Source organism: Peromyscus maniculatus, chromosome 14 (assembly GCF_049852395.1).
Source record: "Peromyscus maniculatus bairdii isolate BWxNUB_F1_BW_parent chromosome 14, HU_Pman_BW_mat_3.1, whole genome shotgun sequence".
NCBI lineage: Eukaryota > Metazoa > Chordata > Mammalia > Rodentia > Cricetidae > Peromyscus > Peromyscus maniculatus.
This window is the reverse complement of record NC_134865.1, coordinates 4,270,950-4,292,514: the sequence shown is the minus strand read 5'-3', so window position 1 is coordinate 4,292,514 and position 21,565 is coordinate 4,270,950. Positions and strand designations below refer to the sequence as shown.

Genomic DNA, 21,565 nt, shown 5'->3' with positions numbered 1-21,565 from the left:
CAAATAGTTGAGAATTCAATTAAGATTTCTACAACAATTTCCTACTCAAGTGAAAGTATGTAAGGTTAGATTAAGTTGAAAGACATGGTCAATTAGAAGCTCTGTGCTTATCTGTAAGATATGCTTAAACCTGACAATAACAAAGACATGCATTAATAAAATATATGGAGAGTGCAGTAAATAAGTGATAGGGCATAATTAAGCAGAAACTTCTGTGCAACGATTCAACACAAGGGTAGCAGGAGATATTTGTGTTATCACTGTCTATCAAGTATTATACTATGTACTGCATTTGAGCTTTGAGAAAACTACTTAGTGTCATGACAGCTATCACTTAGAAGCTTCATTTAGTATTACCGTGTATTGTAGATACAGAGATGGACTTATTAGTTCTTAGATAGGTATATCCAGTACAGACAAAACTTGTGTAACACAATTATTATTTTTTTTGCTACAAGTTAGTATTTTTGCTATGAGCACATGATTTTTCAAACTAGTCTAAAATTTACATGTGCTTGACTTTTTACTAAAATTAAAGCTGGTAGTTTCACAGTGCGAATTGTTGGCTATTTGCATGCTTCAGAGTGTTAACTCATTTCACACCCAGAGTAATCTTAGAAGGCAGATGAGGATCCAGTGAGGAAACAAGAGGATTTATGAATTCATCAATATAGAATAGCTATTAGGTGAGATAACTGAGTTTTAAGTCCAGACTGTCTAGCTCATGTTACCTACAAACTCCTGAGGGAGGGTCTCAATTGTGTCTCAAACACAAAGTGACTTTTAGCTTCACTGAAACCTGAGTTTCAGAATCCATTTCAAAGTTCTTAAGACTGGGACTCATCAGAAAGGACCAAGCATCCCAAAAGAAGTGTATCTCCAGGAAAAGCTCTTTTGTGCTTTTAAATTGGTGCATGTCATTGGTTAGCATCATGGCCGCTTCCTTCTGTAATTTGTTCTCTTGTTTCATTACAAGTTTATGACGGCTTGTTCTATCTCATTATGAACATGTCCCTGTCTTAATGACAAGGTGGGTCCAATATTATCATTTATTTTTGCTACCAAAATGAAAAGTCAGAAAGATGCTATTTACACGGTATTATTTTAAATGTAGATACTTAGTCACAGCTGTTACAGTTTTCCCAACTGTGAGTTAGAGAGATGAGGTAGGGAGATGGGGGACACAAACACATCTGTAATTCTCTGGCCATTCATAGTAAATATGAAAGAGAAAAATATAAGTTGCTTCTAGGGAACTAAATTTCAAATTGGATGGACCTTTATAAAATCCTAATGACACTGAACATATATAATGAACATATCATGTTAGGTTTAAATCTAGCTGAAAAACTTTTATTTCCATAGGAGTTAACAGAAATGTTATGCTTAAATTTCCTATATAAATAGTTTTCAAATCAAAAAATAAAAAGTATGAGATTATATAATTGTTTACTTTCAGAAAAGTATGCTATGCACATGTTTAAAAAGTAACTAATAATTAAGCTAAGCACTTAAAACAGATTGAAAATATATACTGTTAAGATATTAATTAACATGAGGTGAATCCCTGTTGCTCTACAATCTCATTTGTTCACTTTGAAATCACAAGAACTTGGTGAAAACACATGACCAAAAAATCTAAAGCAAAGTCAGATTAGATCATTTGTAACTATGATTTATGAATATTGAGTTTTCCTTCCTCTCTCCCGTCCTTTCTCCTTTCTTACTCATTTATTTAGTTTGGAAAGATTATTGGTTGCATGTGAACATGTGTTGTTATGCAGTTTCTAAAACAAGCCCCAGCATTTGCTTCATTTGGCCATTCCGGCGCTTACCTCAACTTCTCTTTTGTAGTATGACCTGGATCTACTGACACTCCTCACACTCGTAAGAGATTTATCATGGCTTATGGGATTTCTCCTCAAAGATGATGTTACAAAGATACCGTGGCTTCTTCTTGGGTGCTCACTCTTGCTCTCTTGCTAGCTTGCTGTAAGGGGTGTCTTGAAATCAGTCAATAATCATCATCTTGGGATATATTATCCCTAAGTCGGAATTGCAAACCAATACTGACTTGGATAACAGCAAGTAGCAGCCTTATGTTAGTCCGTGAACACAAACCTAGTTAAGACACTTAGACTGTAAGATAATGAATGTTTCTTACTTAAAGCAAATACCCCATTCTTAGGAAAATACTATGAACTAAACTATGAAATATAAAGACAAAATAGATATTTGCAGTAAAAAAAGAAAAAGAATAGAACAATTATTCTTGGTAGACTTCAGAAGATGATTGGCATAGGTTACTTTGAAGGTGACAGAGCAAAAGTTAAAAACAAAATGAAACAAAAACAAAACAAACAAACAAAAACTCATTACTTTCTTCTAAAGGCTACATACACTCCAGTATTGTATGGATCTTGGCCATCCAAGCTGAGAACTTTTTATGTACAAAACTCACTGGAATTGAGGTAAGAAAAACACAAAATCTGAGGTGTCTGTGTTTATATCCCTTCTACTCTTCACCCAAATTGTGTCTGCACAGTGCCTGTACTGCAAAGAAGAACTTTTGTAGGGGAGGCGGCAGGGACAGGGCATCACTGTGTAGCTCCGGCTGGCCCTGGAACTTGCTTTGCAGACCATGCTGGCTTTGAACTCACAGAGAGCCTGCTGTTTCTCCCTACTGAGTGCTGGGATTAAAGACATAAACCACCACATCCAGTGAAACAAAAGCATTTGCTGACATGAGTTTGCTCGTTCGGTTTGACATGCTTTTGGTTAAAGACTACCAAACAGGAGAAGCAGCAGCTCTGCTATCTGAGGCTGTTGTCATCATCTCACTGTCCCCCTTCTTGCCATTTCCTTCTTTCCTCCCTAGTTATATTTTTATTCTTGCTTCTCTCTTCCTCCCTCTGCCCCTCTCTCCCTTACTCCCACACACATACCAGTTCACAAATGCAATGAAGTTTATCACTTATCAGAGGGACTGACTTGACAAAGGAACACGCAGAGAATCGTTCCAGAGCCACTGAAGATATTTGGTTCAGATACCCATCCTTAAGGCACAGCAGAGTCACAATACAAAGAAAAGCAATGTGGGAACTAATTTCTGGCAACCAAAGCAACTGACACTGAGTGTGCTGCCATTTTTGTTCTCTGTAATGCAGGATGGAGATATCTGGACTCCATCTAAATTGTCTCCATCTCTAGCAGCACTCAAGCATAATTCTGTGTGTTTATTTACAGGTTTAAAGATGACTGAGTGAGGGCAAGGCCATCTCTGACACCTTGGTGGGAGTTCATCTTCAAATATAAAGTAGAAAGGATGATGAGGATACAATTTAGTAGTAGAGTTCTTGCTAAGCATACATGAGACCAAGGTTTAAAATACAGTATTGTGTGGAGAAAGGGGCCAGGATGAATTCAAGTTGGTTTGAACTCTTGGTCACTGCATCAAAATGACATGAAAGTTGATCCTGAACAAATGAAACTCGCAGCTTCCTTCTTGTCTCATAGAGTGTTTGTCATGGCCACTTTACTATTCTTTGACAATACGCACGAAATATGCAGAGAAAGCTAGGTTAACAGCGACAATGTGAGTGAAAAGGTTTGTGACCTTTGGGCTGAAGAGTTAGGTGCTCACGACAGTACTGTGCAGACCTATTTCCTCTATGGCAATGTATCCATTGCAGTTTTTCACATAGTCAGTAGAAATATACAAACATTAGCAAGTCCAGTAAGTAGTTCCACAGAGTAACTTGAATATAAGGCCAAGGATCCCAGGATAACAAATTACCGTTGGCTATGTAAAAATAGAGAGTCACTGCAAGACTGCCATATCTGTATAATATTATGAGTCATTTAGTTTAATATTATTCATGAAATGATTTCATATAAATTATTGAGTATTTTTATTTCCTTTTTCCCTCAAGGGAATGAAATTTATCAAGAGAAGTTTTTTTTCCAGTATGGGGGAACCTGTGGTTGATTAAGGAACTCTGTAAAACAATTCTCTTCCATATCCACAGTGGAAATCTGAGATCTGCTCATGTAATGCAGTGGGTAAATCAAGCACTGGGCACATGCGCATGCCCTGAGTTTCCTCACAGTCTTGGTGGTGACAATGCACTTGGTTCAAGATTTCCTTAACAGAAGCTCAACTATTTAGGAGGCATTCACTCACACAGATGTTACAAAATGCATTAGTTGACACTTGCCCTAGAAGCCAGTATATCTGGTTCAGGGAAAATGGGGGAGGTTTTCAAAGGAAGTGTCAGAGTCATGTAACTTGATGAATTCAAGTAGGTCTGAACTATTGGTCACTGCATCAAAATGAAATGAAAGTTGATCCTGAAGAAATTAAACTTGCTTTTATTTGGAAATTTTGAAATTATTTGTAGCAGCTACATTTGGCTACGATGACCTGTGTGCATACTAGCCCCCATACACACACCACATACATGTATATGTAAATGTTCTGTCCTTTATGACTAGAGTTCTATACATTCAGCACTTTTAAGTTCAGAATATTATGACACTCCTACAAACATATGGCAACATCCTTACTAGTTCTTTTATACATTATTTTCTTTACAGACCAAATAAAACAAAATGGAATTATTTGTTTCATCTCCTAGACAGAAATACTTACTTTCTGTATAAAGCATTTATTTATGCATACATGTGGATGTATGCATTCATACTTATAAATGTGTTAGGACTGTTGTGCCTGGTTTTACAGTATCCGATATTTCTCTATGACTCTGAAAGTTTCAGCTGTCTCATGGTAGTTTGCCATCTAAGATATCTTTCAATTATTTTACATCCAAAACTCTTTACTAGTTCCTGCCCAGCATGTTTTACAACATTATGAAGCCAGATTACCCAAGGAAGGCAGAGCAATGTCTATGCTTAGTGAATTCTCCCTTGAACAACAGGTTGCTACTTATCTGCCTGAATGTCTTCTTTTTAACCTCTGCCTTTAACAGACAGGCTGCAAAGAGAAAAACCTCCAGGTGTACAGCAGGCAGAGAGATGTAGTAAATCCATTTTAGCTTTCATTTTTAGACTCAAACAGAGGGAAATGAACCCACCTGTGATAAACACATAGAAAGTGAAGACCAAGGCAGAAAAACACAGATGTTAATCAAGGTGTAGAACTTTTTAACACACGTAGAGACCCTACTCTGTCTGAAAAGCAAGTGACAGCTTATGCCTTATATAACATATTGGAGAAAGCAAATACCTAAGCTACAGAGTTAGTGAAGCTTCAGTATATGAAGTTTGAAATGTATATAGATACAGATACCAAGAATTTTGGAAATTAGTAAGTAATAATATGAACAAGGCAATGATAATCCCAAAGTACCTAGTGACTAACAGGCATTTTCTATTGACCGGGAGACAAATAACTACTTTTCTAAACATTTGGAAAAATGTACAAAACTAATACTCACAGATCTTCATAATAAGTTGCTTAGTTCATTGTAAAATCCTTTACCTGTAACAAGCTGTGCAGAATTATTATTTTATAGGAAATGTTTATTTATTCTTTGCAGCTGCTAAGTCTCTCTCTATTAACCACACACAATGGAGTACACCTGCAATTCCAGCACGTGGGAGTTGAGTTCAGGCCAGTGTTAATAAACAAAGCACACAGAAAAAATTAGAAAAAAAAATGTCATGATGGAGGTTAACAATATGTTCCCATTAACCATAACAATGGAGACTTCTAGTAATTCACCTCAGGAAAAAGAGTGATAGTCTCTTCTACTGATAAACGCTTTCTTCTGACTTGACCACCAGTATAGCTCTACGTGTTCAAAGATAGGTGTCGTCCATAGGGCTGTCATAAAACACCCTGCCCTGCCAGCCATGTGAAATAGTTACAGAAGCCTACCCAGTCCTCTTTGTTGGAGTAAGTTATAAACATCTAATGCCACCTTCTTTTACCACTATCTAGAAGGATGGCGGGGCTGCCATAGTAATAATAACAGCTGGTACAACAACTGACATTGGCACTTAATGAAGCTTCTTATCATATTGTATAAACTCACCTAAACATTGTAACAGCAGAGTATTGTGGTATATGCTGTCCCAGTAACAACTGCTTCTATATTTGGTATCTTAACTAGTGTTCCATAGCTGGTTATATTGAAATTAAGGACTGCATCTACAAATACTAGAGTTAGAACACCCATTTGACCACATGTACTTCCTCTTGACATTTCACAAACATGTCATTCTGCACAAGTTCTGAATTTATTGCAGTTGTTCAGTGAGCTTCTGCAGGTGAAGACACTATCCTCCTATTCATCTTTGGTCTCTGATACATATGTCAGAACTAGGAAGTTGTGGTTGGACAGTCAGTTCTAATCTAAAGCCCAAGAAATAGCCTGATAGCTCCTCCTTCACAAGATAATTCTAGCATTAAATGAGGTAATGCTTAGAAAGCTGTAGAATACTGGTTTTCACATCTAAGTAGACAGAAACCATGTAAGCTTCCAAGTGGCAGACAGCATTAATGCAAATGGCAGAAATCTTTAATGCATCTAATCTGGATTGAGAGCAAAACCAGAATTCAGAGAAATTATACTCATTTTCCAGAGCATTTTTTTTGGTGCCTCATTCAGGTGTTCTCTGAATAGCATTTACCATTCATAATGTATTATAAAATTATTTTCAATATATTCTACTCATAGACAGTAGTAACAAGACTTACTACTTTAATTAATTCAATTAGAATGTATTTGGCTAGTGGTCAACATAATTAAGTTCAGCTGAATGTAACAGTTAGATTTTTAGCCACTAAAATAAATAACAGAATAAATTTCTTGAAGTCTATTTTAAGTACATTAGCAGTCACTTGCTAGCATGTTACATCTCAAAAGAGATAATGAGAAAAAATGTTCAGATATTACCCATAACTATAATTCCATTTTGCTGTACTATATTTTGATTGCCAAGATTACATTCTGGTTCTAGATTTAAATATGACCTGAAGGAATATTTATAAAACAATAATGCTTTTCAGTGTTTACAGACAAATGTCTGATTAAATAAAACAATGATAGACCTATACAGTTCAGATCCAAGTTCACCGAGAAGAATAGAAGTCATTGATTAGCCACATTAGTAAAGGCTTTTTTCCCAGAAGTACTTTCAAAGTAGCTTCATTTTATATGTATGTACCAAATAGATAACATTGAATCATCAGGCAGTTATAAAGTTTTTGACAAGCATTTCAGTCAATTCTTTTTTTTTCCTCTTTTCTTTTCCTCTGCTGTGTTTCTCTCCTATTTCTGCTATTCCCATAGAACCCACTAACACTAATCTTGGGATCCTGAGGAATGTAGTTTCCTGTTCAACAGAGGCTCACTGGACTCTGCAGCCTCTTGAGGAAGAACAGTTCGGGGATCAGCAGTTGGATCTTGTAAAATAAAACAACCAGCTCAAAATAAACCTGAAACCCACAATGAAACTGTAGCATCAACATGAAGACTGGGAAGGGGCACAGAAGAAGGCATTTAGGCTACCCCAGGGCTTCCCTGGGACATCAGCATTCCTCTCTCACAGAAGCTCTTCACAAGCACTGTGACACTATGGCTCTTAGTCAAGTTTTAATAAGCAAATCCAAATTAAAGAGATTTCATAACATTCTCCCAGCTATTGAATTGTTAAAGAAATTACAATATACCATATTTTCTTAATTTTACCTGTCCTTGGGTGACTCTCATAATGTGTTTTATATGAGAGATAGGCTCTCATTCTTTCCCCTATTTTATATTAAATTTCTAAAATTCAATACAAATTTCATTAATTAACATATTGGTTAAACATAGTACATATTGTATTTAAAATCAGTTGGGTGAACATTTTTTTCACTCAACATCAAATTGCATTCTTTTCATATTTTAGTGATTACATTTGGTTCTTTGAATTTTTATTGATGGTGACAATAGTTTTCACATGTATATACCATGAAATATCATCGAAATGCCATGAAAATCAACTCGTTTTTCAAAATGATAAGATAACATTAAAATTCAACTAAGAACTAGAAAAGTAAGAACAATAGAGAACCAATATTATTAATTTTCCAAACTTAAGACTCAATTATATTGAAATCTCATTGTACAGAAAAGCCTTATGTCAAAATGGAGGGACAGTAGGTAGACCCATCATGCATCATGTCTGACCTTAGTTTCAACTAAGACCTGCATTTACTTGGCCATGTGATCATGGTAAAGAAAAATAATATGGATTTATATATATAGAACTGAATTATCCTAATGTCAGGGTTCCCTAAGATACTTGGATCAGGAAACACTCTGGCGATTTGAAAAAAAGAAAAAAGTCTACAGGAAGAAAAGAAGATAAGTCTACTGACTTTTAATATAATACTGGAAATAGGAATTTGAAATGCATCAAAGATTAGAACATGAAGCAGTCAGTAACTGGCAATCTGAAGTCAGATGGGCAATTGAGAAACTTGTAAGGAGATTATATATTTCCTTCAGTTTGAAGATTACATCTTAAGTGCCAAAGACATGCAAATAGCTATGGAAAACATGTCTTTGTGTAGTAAAGAAAAATGATAAGATACAAGAAACATATGGGAAATGTAAGTGTAATTTAGTTGTAAATTGTACTTAGCATTTATGAAACTGTTCATTCCATAGCATGTCCACATGCACTTACACACACACACACACACATACACACACACGGAAGGGAGAGAGAGAGAGAGAGAGAGAGAGAGAGAGAGAGAGAGAGAGAGAGAGAGAGAGAGAGAGACTCATACACACAGCTGCATTTAAAATAAAATAACTACCTGGGGCTACAGATGTGGCTCAGTGGGCAAAGTGCATTAAGACCTGAGTTTTTGTCTCAGGATCAAGCATGTCTGTACACACCTTTAAGTCTATCACTGAGGGCTGATTAGAAACAAAAGCATCCTGGGAGCTTTCTGAACACCCAATCTACTGAGTGGCCAGGTTCAGATTCAGTGAAAGACCATATCTTCAAAAGTAAGGTGGGAAGTAATAGAAGACTCTGTCTCATGTTCATTTATATATGTATATGTGTATAAAATGTAAATCTTTTCAGTATGCACATATGTTGGGGGAGTTCCTGCAGACCTCTGCAGCTGGTTTGATTTCAGAGTGTTAGCGCCTTGCTTTGATCTGTGTGGTGATATTTTATTTGGGCTGAAATGTGGTGATACTCTATTTGTGCTTTAGTAAATAAAGTTTGCCTGGAGATCAGAGGAAATAGCGAGCCATTTTAAGTAAACAAAGAATTTAGACAGCGGTAGCACACGCCCTTATTCCTATCATTCAGCAGGCAGGGTCTCTGTGTGTTCAAGGCCACAATAGGGTACAGAGCCAAGCGTGGTGACACAGGCCTTTTATCCCAGTACCAACCATAGAGACCTGGAGGTCTGTACAGACAGACAGAAAGTGACAGAGCTGTGTAGGAAGAGGAAGTAAGGTAGCTGGGCTAAGAGAGCCAATGAGAGGGCTGAACAGTAAGGCAATAAAGGCATGGGTAGACAGAAAGTAACTTGCATTTGGAAGCTGCTGAGTTGGTGAGGTGGGTTAGCGGTGGCTTTCCCTATTTCCCTGATCTTTCTCTAAGGCTTTCACCCCTATATTTGGTTATGTGTTTTTTGTTATTCAATAAGACCATTTAGAAATTTGTCTACAGATATGCCTTTTGTGATTGTTACCTTTTTCTCTCTGGTACCTTCTATTTGAAGTCTTATCTGAGACTTTCCTAGGGGTTCCATGCCTAAGCGAAATTTGTTTGGGGGACAATCGAAAAACTGAGACCTTTCTTTCGGCATTGTCCCTTGGGTGGGGGTGGGAGTGGGGCGCTTAGATAAGAGGTTTTGGTATACAGAATTTGCTAGCTAAAGGTACGAATTGTATAACAACAAAAGGGTCCTTTGCTAAGCTACAGGGAGTCAGTTGTCTAGAGACTGAACCCTTTGCAGCTGGAAAGACTAAAATTTCCATCCTCTGAATGCCTCTGTGCCTTCTTTCCACCCACCCTCATGAACCCACACGGGATATAAAACACACATACATATATAAATACAGAACACTGAGTATTAGGCTGATAAGAAAAAAAACTTTCAAAATGAAATAGAAGCCCCCTTTTTAATGACATCATAAACTATTTCATTTACAAGATGAAAATGCACGTGTCAGTTGGAGATAGCATCTAGGTTAGGCCTGGGGGCTTGTGTCTACCTCCCCTCTCAGTGCTGCGACACTATCTGGCTTAGACCCTTAGGCCCTGTACGTACAGCCGGGCTCTGTGTGGGAGTCCATATATGTGTGTCCGTCCTTTTGGGGTCTAAGAGGCCCCTTTCCTTGATGCCTTCCATCCCAGTGGCTCTCACAAACTTTCTGGCTCCTCTTCCACTTATAAAGAAGAATTAGTTTTCTCCAACAGAGAAACACCAGGTATACAAACCACACTTAAGACAGGCCCCATGCTGACCATTAAATTGCCAACACAAGACAAACATAATAGCATTTTTGGAAGGTTTTGTCTCACAGTGCTTTGCTTTATCTAGGCATCTCCCCCAACCCCTTACAGATCATTTGCCATATATTATGGTTTCTGATTTTGTTTTTAGGGGTTGTCTGTCTGTGTGAATTTGTGTGTCTCGGCATCTGTGTGTTTCTTGTGCCCTTTCTATTGCTCCTTCTAAAATGTTTGTTGATTTGTTTTCATTTATTTTACCATCATCATTATTATTTTTATATGCCTGTTTGTATTCTATTGATGGAAAAAAGGGGTTGCATTTGGGTGAATGGGGGTGTGTGGAGGGTCTGAGAAGAGTTAGGGAGGGGAACTGTGATCAGAATATATTGTACAAAAAATAAAACCCATTTTCGACAAAAATATAAAAAGCTTTAAATGCAATTATAGAAAAGAAAATGTGTTTTTTTGATTTAGATACTACTTTTCAGGGAAAATTGAGCTACAGTCCATGAAGGCAAACTAAATGGCTTTCTCCTGAATTGAGAAATTTATTAAACATAACAATCACATCATGGGAACAGTTGCCACTTGTTAAGTGTGTTATTGAAAACATGAGAAGCAGCTGTAGCACGAGAGTGAGTGAGCGGATTAGATGGAGCAGACACAGGAGCTTTTGCTTTTTAGTATCTTGAATCATAAGAGAGAATCCTTTCCATGTCCGTTAGGTCTCAAACCTGGCGTAAAACTCAGGTGCCTAGTAACATATCAAAGCAGAGGCAGGCTCTCCCAGCATCCCTCAGTTCCTACTTGTCACAGGCTCTTCCTGGCTTCAGGCATTGGACAGGGCTTCCTTCCCCCAGCCTTTGGTCCCTGTATAATTCAGCCCTTTTGGCTATGCCAGTCCCTTGGCCCAGGCATTTTCTCTTGGCCAGCTGTTACTCTTTTGATCTCCCTCTCCCTCTTTCTCACATGGCCTAGCTCAGTCTGGCCATGTCCACTACGGACTTTTCCAGATGCTTCTGCCTCTGTCCTGGTTATGCTCTCCCTCGTGCCTACAATACATCTTCTCCATCTGGGAGCAGTCAATTCCCCCTTTCTATTTATTTATTTTCTCATTCAGTATGTAGTAGTCAAATGGACTTTGCATTTCCTTATTTAACACGTGTAACATAGGAGTCATGTGTCATCATCTATGTAAAAAAATATCAAAAATGAGTCTTTTATGTCAATACTATAAAACTTGTGTTTAGGACAGGGAATTAAAAATCTTTTCATCTTCCCCACCTCGGAAGACTTTTATGCAAATGTTTCAATCCTCCCCACCCAGTAAAACTTTTGTTTATACAAAGGTCCACTGCTCTGTTCTAGAACTTGTTGGCCTGGAGCAGTGGCCTCTCCCCCAATCCTTCCTCAGTTCCTGCATGCTAACTATTTTCAGACTAGCCAACTGAGTAAGACGGTGAGGTTGGACCTTAGGCAATGGAGAAAAGATACAGCTGCCACCTGAGTTAGAATCAAAACCAAATTCACATTCTGTCTCTGTGTGTTTGCTCTCAAAAGCACACCCTCTTGATCGAGCATAAAGTTTGCCTTCCCCAGACACCTCGGTTGGAGTGGGGGTCTCTTTCATTTCAACCCTGAACATAATTCTGATATCTATAATGATGATTTTAATGATACATGATGATATGAGTTGCTGCTATGGATGGAATATATTTCAACAAAATTCATCCAGAAACTTCACTCTCAGTGAGATATTTGGAATCATTGCCTTTGAGAGGTAATTAGACCATAAAGGTGGAGTCCTCAGGTACAGAAGTCTCAGAGAAAACATGTGTGCTTGTTTCTCATCCCCCTCTGGGGCATCTCACAGACCCAGGCTCTTTATTTTTGTGGTACATGTGGGTACATTTAAATCTGAGAACTATTTAGAATTTTTACACCTCAGTAATCTTGTGCAAGATCATTTCCATGACTCAATAATAAATAATTCCAAAGAATGTTCATAGAATATATTGCAGAGTTGTAGTAAACCTAGCAGTTTCTGATACTGGAAGTGCTGGGAGTTTTGGGGTGGTTTGTTTGTTTGGTTTGGTTTTTCAATCTTACTGTTTGGCTGGAACCTTCAGCTGCGGCATGATCCAGAAAGCCCTAACCCTCCCTCTTCAAGTCCCACCCTCTCACAGAATCTCCAAAAAAGGAAACAAACAAACAAATGAACAACAACAACAACAAAAACAGTTCCAAATTCCTGGTGTCTGCAGCAGCTCCTCCCCTGAGGTTGCCAGCAGCCTAAGTCCACATCCAAGTGTTATAACTGGGCACAAACCCAGCTCATGGAGGATACACTTTCACCCCCTCACCTACAGGGTACTTAAGCTCTCTGCTTTAGGTCAGACACATGATTTCTTCTGCCCCTTTTCCTACCTCAGTCTCTGGGGGCTGGAGGATTCACCTAGGAATTGCTTTGCTCAAAATAATCCTGTTCTTTTACTTTTTCAATTTGTCTTGATCTGGCTTATTGAGTTGATGGAGAAACCTACTATTTGAGGTACAGAAAACCTAATACTTATGAGACTCCTATGATACGAACAGAGAAAAGTTGCTTCTAACAAAGAGGAAAGCTGAAAGGTAACAAAAGAACCTTGCTGGTTAGAATTGATTCTGCCCCATTCATCAAGTTTGACTCCATGAAAACAAACAAAAAATATCAAAGAGAATGGAGGGTTGATTCATTCCATAAAATGTTATTAATTAGCTGATATAATTTTCAGCTTAAAACATGTTAATTATTAATGCATTGTGCATTAAATGCTTCAAAGCACTAAAAATTATTTTTTATTTTTTTTAACTCAGGCAATATGGCCAGCCATGATTGTGATGAAGACATTTATAAAGATGTGAGAGAAAGTTCTGGAAAGGGAAGTTTGTCGAAAGAAGGGCACCGTCCCCAGAACCTTGTGTAAAAGCTGATTGTCTGATTAGAGCTTCAATGGTTGTGGAGAGGTTGGCATGTTGCAGGTCTAGAACGGACTGCAGTTTCCACCTGTCGTCTATAGCCCCTTTCATACCCATTCTTGTGACTAACTAGTGAAAACATTTAGAGTGTGCAAATTTAACAGACCATTAGCCTTCCCCAGCCAAAGGATGTGTCATCAGACAGCCTCTGAGGCCTATGGCAGAGATTTCTCTCTGCTTTAATCTCACTACTTAAGGTATCCACTAATGTATATGAGAAGTGCCTTAATATATCCTTTTCTCTGTTTTTCTACTACAAAAACTTCAATGAACTGTTACTGTAAGGAATCTGTCCTTAATTACATCATCAGCCTGCGACGGGCATCCCAGCCTAAAAAGCAGGTGGGCCCTCTGTGCATCCCTCTCTTTCCTTTTGGCTCCTTCCTTACCTCTGTCCTCTTCCCCCCCTCTCTCCTTCTCTCTTCCTCTTTCTCCCTCTCTCTCTCCTTTCCCCTTCTCTCCCAATAAAACTCTAAAAAGGTAACCATGGCTGTGATTCTTCCAATCAGCACTCTCCTCTGCTGGCATGGCTGCTGCGGGCAGCGGCCAGCCACGAGGAGCAGCGCGCCGTTTAACCAACAGCTACCAGTTTACAAAATGGATTCAGTGCCAGCTAAATCTGTGTTTCTAGGCAATTACCACTCATATGTGGCTTCAGAATAAACCATCTTTTATTCCCTTTGGTGTGAGGGTTGTGTTTTTGCATTCACAAAGAACTCCTTAGATGTTTGGATGAAGAATAAGACCGTAAAGAGACTAGGAAAGTTGAAATGATTAATTTTACATTCAGTGTGGCTAGGTGTGGTTATTTGTTTGGCCAGATAACAGGGCTTAGAAATCGTTTCTAAATGGTATTAATTCTTAAACTAATAGACACAGAGAAACAGACTTTGACCACAGAGGAAGGGGCTTCACCTAGATGAAGATGAAGGCTTTGAGTGTCCAGAGGAACCGGGCATCTCCCTAATACTTCAGTGTAAACCAGAACATGAGTCACCAGCCTGCTGTCTCAGGCATCTAGACAAGCCTGCTGCCGAAGAAAACTTACCAGGCTGGCCAGCTTGACACACTGTTTGGTTCACAGAAGCCCCGCCCCTTACTCCCCACCCCCACCCCCCCAAAAAAAACCAGTCATGCTGGTGACAGTGTCCTAAACAGGACTCTGAGAAGATAAAAGTGTGATACCTCAGTAACCCCACACACACACTCTATCCCCTACAGACAAAGAGAAGCTTAAACCAGGATTCCTAAGTGTAGATAAGAACTTAGACCACCTTTTCCCAGGTGGCTGTATCTGCTACAGGGACTTTGGAAAACACAGAGTCAGGATATTCGACCAAAAGACTAAAAAAGGGAGGCAGGTTGAAATGAATTATATGGTCTGTGCCTTTAAGAACTAGCCTCACAAAGAAAGGGGAGCCTCCTTCCAACCTCCCTGCTGTGAGTGAGAGATTTGGAAGAGCCTCCCTGGAAGCTTGTAAACTTAAAAAACACCTTACTTTTGCATTCTGTACCTAAAGTCTCCAGTGGCGGCTTTGGGGATGCGATCTAGGCACAACAAGACCCTCACTCTATTGTCTCAAAAAGGGGGCCTTAGACAAAGATATCTCAATATAGATAGACCCAGGCCAGTTTCAAGTCCCCAGAAATGATGGCGCCAGCCCCAGGAACTCAAAAGAACAAAGTCAGGATGTCTGATGGTAACTGATTGACCACGAGATGCCCCTCTCCGGAGATAACATGACCAGACCCTGGAGAGGAGTTGTAAAACTCCTGACAGGGCAAACAGATAAGCTAGAATAAGATAAAGTCCAGGCCCGGTAAAAACTGCACCAATCAAGGATGGACCCGTACTAACCCCCTCCCCTCTAAGAAATTTTATGGGTTTTGCCTATAAAAACTAACTTCCCCAAGAAAGAGTAACTCTTCCCTGCCTCACTTGAGATGGCTTGGGATGAGTTCCCTGTCATGACTTGCAGCAGAAGTAAACCTTGCTTTTGCATTCTGGTATGCTCATCCTTGGTGGTCTCTCTGGGGGTTATGATCTGGGCACAACAAAAAGGATTGTTATTGGGAAAACAGAAGCTCAAGAGTACCTTTCTATTTACCAGAAAAGCCACTGCCTTCCTTATTCAATCCCTAAATCAACTACCTCTGGCAAGGGCATCTAACTCCCAGTTAATCTGAACATATCAAAGCATATCAGAAAGTCAGCCCCACCCACCCCACCCCACCACCTCCTTGCTGACTGACTATCAAAATCTGATTGCTTTTCTGCCATTTTCTGTTCTCTCTGCTGCTCAAAAATAGCCTTGGCAGTTTGATCCCCAAAGAATCCTTTCTTTCTACCCATGGAGTGGTCCAGTTTAGAGAGTTGGCTTTCACTGTGCTCTTGCTTATGAAAACACCAGACTTGCTGACTCCCACAGAGTGGAAGCCAAGGAGTGGAACATAATTTTTTCTTTTCCTTTACGCATATATGTATATCTATGTGAAAAACTAAAAATGTTCCTCTGATGGCAGCAAGCAGAAAGGTATATAAGACGTGAGGACCAGGAACTAGCTGGTTAAGTATTTAGGCTTTGAGCAGCACAGTTCAGCTGAGATCCATTTGGAAAAGGACTCAGAGGATTCCAGTTTGAGGAAACAGGATCAGCTGAGGAAATGGTGAGGTGAGGAAGCTGTGGCTTGTTCTGCTTCTCTGATCTTCCAGCATTTACCTTGGCTCCAGGTTTGTTCTTATTTAATAAGACCTGTTAAGATTCATGCTACATTCCTCATTTAATTTTCAAATAAAACAGAAAACTTGGTCTATGTAACTTTTTACTTCTTAATTTACACTAATAATTCTGACTATGTATCCTAAGAATACAATTATGCATCATAGCTCCTTACTATGCCACTATGATAGATTTAAAAATAGCTATTCCTGCAAGAAGGCAAACTGTTTAAGCTTACTTTCTTTAAAAAAATGATCATCTTTTTATTTTATTATGAGTGTGTGTGTGTGTGTAACTCGGTGTTCCTGTGGAGACCAAAGGGCCAATCAGGGAGCTGAATCTCTCCTTCCAGCTTTACATGGGAACTGGGGACCAAACTCATGTCACCAGAGTTGCTGAGCAGGCCCATTTTCCCATTCAGCCCTCTTGCAAGCCTCATCCAGTTCACAATCTACTCCCTCCACCTTGGAGGAACTTTGTTAAGACAGAAAGTAAAGGGGAATGAAATGGCAGTATGCTTTAAGACAAGATGTTTCTGAGGAGGTCAAACAAGGCTATTCTAGGGAGACATGAAGCACTGCGTCCTGTAGAGCAGCTAATTAAAATAAGGGATAAAGATCTCAAAATAGATTCCAGAAGTCCCTAAGTTTGACCATATTCACTAAGGCTCTCCTGTCACAAGAGATAGCCAAGGGTCACTCCCACACAAGCTTTTTTTTTAATGAGCCAATTTTTTTATTTACTCATTACATGCATTTGAAGTACTTTTCCATGACATCCTTGGCCTGCAAGTCTTTTGCCATAGTTAACCACTTAGACAACTGCAACCAACCACGTTCTGTGGCTTCCCGTCTAGATCGATTTTACAAAGGCCTACCCATTCTTCTAATTTCTTGCTGTCATCAACCTCAATCATTTTGATTTGGTGCTCAGCATCTCAAGTGTCTCCACCAACTTGACATATACAGGCTCATCACAATTGGATGCGAGCGTACAGAGATGGGTTTGGCGCTTTGTCTAAGGCTCTGTCCGCTTTGTAGATGCCACATGCTAGGCCATCATGGATGAGGACAGTGTTCAGTGCCTCTTGTAGAGCAAGCAGTCTGATGTCCATTACACCTCCAGCAGGATGCCTTCCTTGGCCTTGGCAGCATATTACAGTTGAGGCCAAACTTTGAAAGCATCCAAGCCTCAGCTTCTCTGCAGCTTAGCAGCCGCAGGGGAAAAGCACAAACTGACTTTTGAAAAGAAGTTCACAGGCTGCTTTCTGCACGTGAAGGAAGCAGAAACCAGCCAAAGGACCCAGAAGAAACAAAGACCAGCCAGGCTGCCTACAAGAGGCTCAGACCCAGTGAAACAGGAAAAAAGGACACGGTCCGACCTGTTGATCTGCAAGGAGGCTGTGCACTGTGCTCCAAGTTCCCAGCTTTTGTGAATCGCCACCCTGCAGGGTGTGCTTTCGGTGCAGCTGTCTTTGAGTTATTTCTGCTCCTGTCAGGGACCCCTCACTCATATTCCTGTAAGTCACCCCAATACAACTCACCGATTCACAAGCAGGATTTTGGTTGTAGCCATACTTTGGTCTGCCATGGGCTCCCTATCTTGCTTGAGAAGACATTTGTACACATCTTCCCTGGAACAGTGTCACACAATGAAGTTTGTTTCTTAAATACGGTGCTTTCAAACTACCCATTTTTAGGGACTATGTTTAGTGGCATGAGAAAGTCAGTACCAGACGAGACTTTAAAAATCAGGTTTTCCAAGCCCCTCATTTCACACTGACAATGTCTGAGGCAATTTTGGAAGAGAGCACTTCAGCAGGAGTTTATCTTCCTGTTTCCTGCAAGAGACCTCACAGATGCCACACTAGATGAGACAAGACTGCCACAACATGCCAGATACGTGCGAGTGCTTGCTGAATCACTGAAGGTAAATATGGACAGTATCTTTCTTCACTGTAGTTCCAACTTTCATAATAATCTAGATCCATTTCCAGGAACACAAACATGAATTTGATATTCAGAAGTTTCAGAGTGGCATAACTTACATATGAGGTTATACTTTCCTGAAGTACTGGGTTACCAATAACAGAAATGTACCCTTAAAGAAAAACTACAATAAACTACAATAATCATACTTTGATTTTAGTAGTCTAAAAACACAAATATATTCTTAATATCAAAAGCCAGGAAAAATATGTAGATGAAATAAAGTGCAACAAGAGACAAGCGTAATGAGGAGATAATAAAAACAGAAAAGGAAAACAAATCAGAATTTTCCGTATGTAGCTCTCTGTGCATGTACATATTCACTTAGATTTATATGTGTGTACATGTGTGTATTCATGAATGCTTGTATTTCTATATTATATTTAATAATATTTATAATCAAGAAATAAGAAAGGAAGAATAATATAAATGATTAATTGTGGCTTAGCTTAAAAACTCACCAAAAGTTCCTACATATAGTACTTGTAAGGTATATTTAATAAAAACAAATAAACAACAACAAACCCCAACAGGCTAGGTATGAAGACTTCTGCCTGTTAGAACCAGCTTTTGGTAAAGAGTTCCAGGCCAGTCTGTCTACATAGGAAGATTTCTAGTCTCCATACCTCAAAAAAGAAAACAAAAATTAACTACAAAAGTAGTCAACTGCAATGAGAAATATTTATTGATGCCTAAAATCAAGGTGACTGAAATAACTGAACAAAATGTTATACTTCTATAATATTTCCACATCTGGGCTGTGCTTTACTGAAATGCCATATTTCACATGCCAGATTGGCTTCTCATATCTTATACACGCAATTTCTTCTCTCTCTATTATGTCATCTAATAGTTGCTCATTCTATCAACATCTTTTGGAACATTTTTATTCCTCACTTATAGACATGAAACTCACTACCAAGTCATGTGATTTCAAGCCATGAATGCTGAATCCATTTTCACCAGCTCCTTGGTCTCTCCTAATGCCTCTGTACAGGACTTTCAAGCTCTCACAAGATCCCACTTGGACCTTAAGACCCCACATGTCCAATGTCTTCACTTTCATCACGTTCTTCCTGTCACCTTGCCTTGTATTTCTCTTCAAGAAGCTGACTGGAACTTTAATGCTGCTTCAGAATCTCCTGCAGGTAAATGTGTTCTCTAGGTCTCAAGGTAAGCTCTAACTCTGAAGAACTTTCTTCAGACCCCTCACACAGCCCTTGCCTACATTCTCAAAAAATACCTTTTCAATTTCTTCACATACAGAAAAGACCAATGACAAAAACACTTCTGAATGTTAAAGTTGGTGCCAGCAGCACACTTTTCCCATTTTCTTCCCGAACAACTTAGTCTTAGGGAGTAAAAGCTACTTTGCTCTTTGGGTTTCAAATTGTTTTTCTAGTCCTACCACATTCCCAATCCCATCAAAATTGATTCTGTCCCATAAGATTCATCTTTGCTTCTCAATTTGGTCATCTGCATAGTTGTGCACATTGGATGAGTTATATGAAGCACTTTATTGATATATTTGATATAGTGTTTGGCATCTATTAAACACTATGAGGCATTGTCTTAGTGTTGTATTCTGTGAAGAGATGCCAAGACCATGGCAACTCTTATAAAGGAAAGCATTTACTTGGGTCATGTGTACAGTTTCAGAGGTTTAGTCCATTTTCCTCATGGTTGGAAGCATGATGGCATGCAGGAAGACATGGTACCTGAAAGTTCTACATTTGAATCTGACTGTAGCAGAAAGAGAGAGACACTGGGCCTGGCTTGATCATTTGAAACCCCAAAGACCACCCCCAGGGACACACTTCCTCCAACAAGGCCACACCTACTTCAATAAGGCCATACCTCCCAATCTCTGTCAAATAGCACCACTCCCAAATGAAAATGACCAAACATTCAAATATTTGAGCCTGTAGGGTCATTCCTATTCAAACCACCACAGACATGTTTTAGTACTATTAGCAAGATAGCTGTAGTATAACCTGTGTGTGTGTGTCTACTTTGCAGTTGAACATAAGAAAATAAAAGCAAATAGGATTTATCCCACTGTCTCTTCCATCTATTCTTCATATTTTCTTTAATAACTTTTATTATGACAGAGCCAAAACCACAGAGTCATATATATATAAATATATTTTATATATTTATATATATATAAAACATATATTAATCACAATACATAATAAAAATTATATTTAATTCCACAGGACTGTCTATATAACTATTATGAACTTTTTGGTATTTATGAGAATTAGAGGAAAACACTATCAGTTTTTTTTAAGCAAACACATGCTTAATGTTTATAAATGTAGTTGTGTTGATTAGATAATACAAATCCATAGATTAGATATCATTCCTATCCTTTATTAAGAAGCTTTGCAATTTGCCTCATATCATAAAGCTGGTAATAGCTAGATAGATTCTTGATTAGATTACCTTTTTGATACAATTTTACTTAACTATCTCTGCTCTGGAAATAATTCAACTAGTTTGCTGACAGACTCTTTCCTGACATGCAAAAATAATATATATTACTATTTATGTGACATTGTTATATAGGGGATGGGGAAATCACAGTTTTTTAACTTTGAAAAATATAGATGTTTCTTTGAATTGAAAAGTCACAAAAGAGCAGCCATAGTTCTATAGCAATATGAAGACAAACTCTCAAATGCAAGTTCAGAGAAAGATAGCAAGAAGGCTAATTTACTTTCATGTATGTTTTCAATACTTAATTAATTCTTCCACAAATATAGTCTTTTGTGTTCTCTTCAAGTTTATCACTGAGTTGTTATTCTAGATGATGACATAACGTGATTCCTAATCTCTGAGAGTTTATAGAATACTCATAAAAACAAACCTGTAGGTATGATTCATTCATAATTATAGTGAGTTTGTCCATATGTATGTATGCATCCATAATGTCTGTATACAATTTATAATATACAATGTTATATTAATTATATACATAATTATATATATAACATATATTAATTACAATATATAATAAAAATTATATCTAATTCCACAGCACTGTCTATATAATTCTGAAATTTAAGAACTTCTAATGAAAAAATAATGGGGAAGTTATTTTCATGTCCACTGGGAAGCACATGGTGCTGACTGTGGCTCTTTAAGTGACAAACACCACTTTGAGTGACAGAAACTCAGCTGTTGAGTTCATTTGTCTCATTTCACCTTTGCCACGACTCAGGATGAACTCAGGACATGAAGTGTAGGAAAGCATAGAATTGCTGGCCCAGTGAGTGACATACACAGGAAGTCACAACTGGAGCAGGGCAGGAGGCAACAGCCAGCCCAGCCTTCATC

General features: G+C 38.6%; 1 protein-coding gene and 1 pseudogene across 3 annotated transcripts in view; both read right to left on the bottom strand.

The window, feature by feature from the left end:
* The window catches only part of Mdga2 (MAM domain containing glycosylphosphatidylinositol anchor 2), a 793,868-nt gene that overhangs the window by 321,028 nt on the left and 451,275 nt on the right, over nt 1-21,565 (bottom strand). The gene's annotated exons all lie outside the window — the stretch shown is intronic.
* Nucleotides 16,982-17,358, bottom strand: LOC102911317 (small ribosomal subunit protein eS12 pseudogene; annotated as a pseudogene).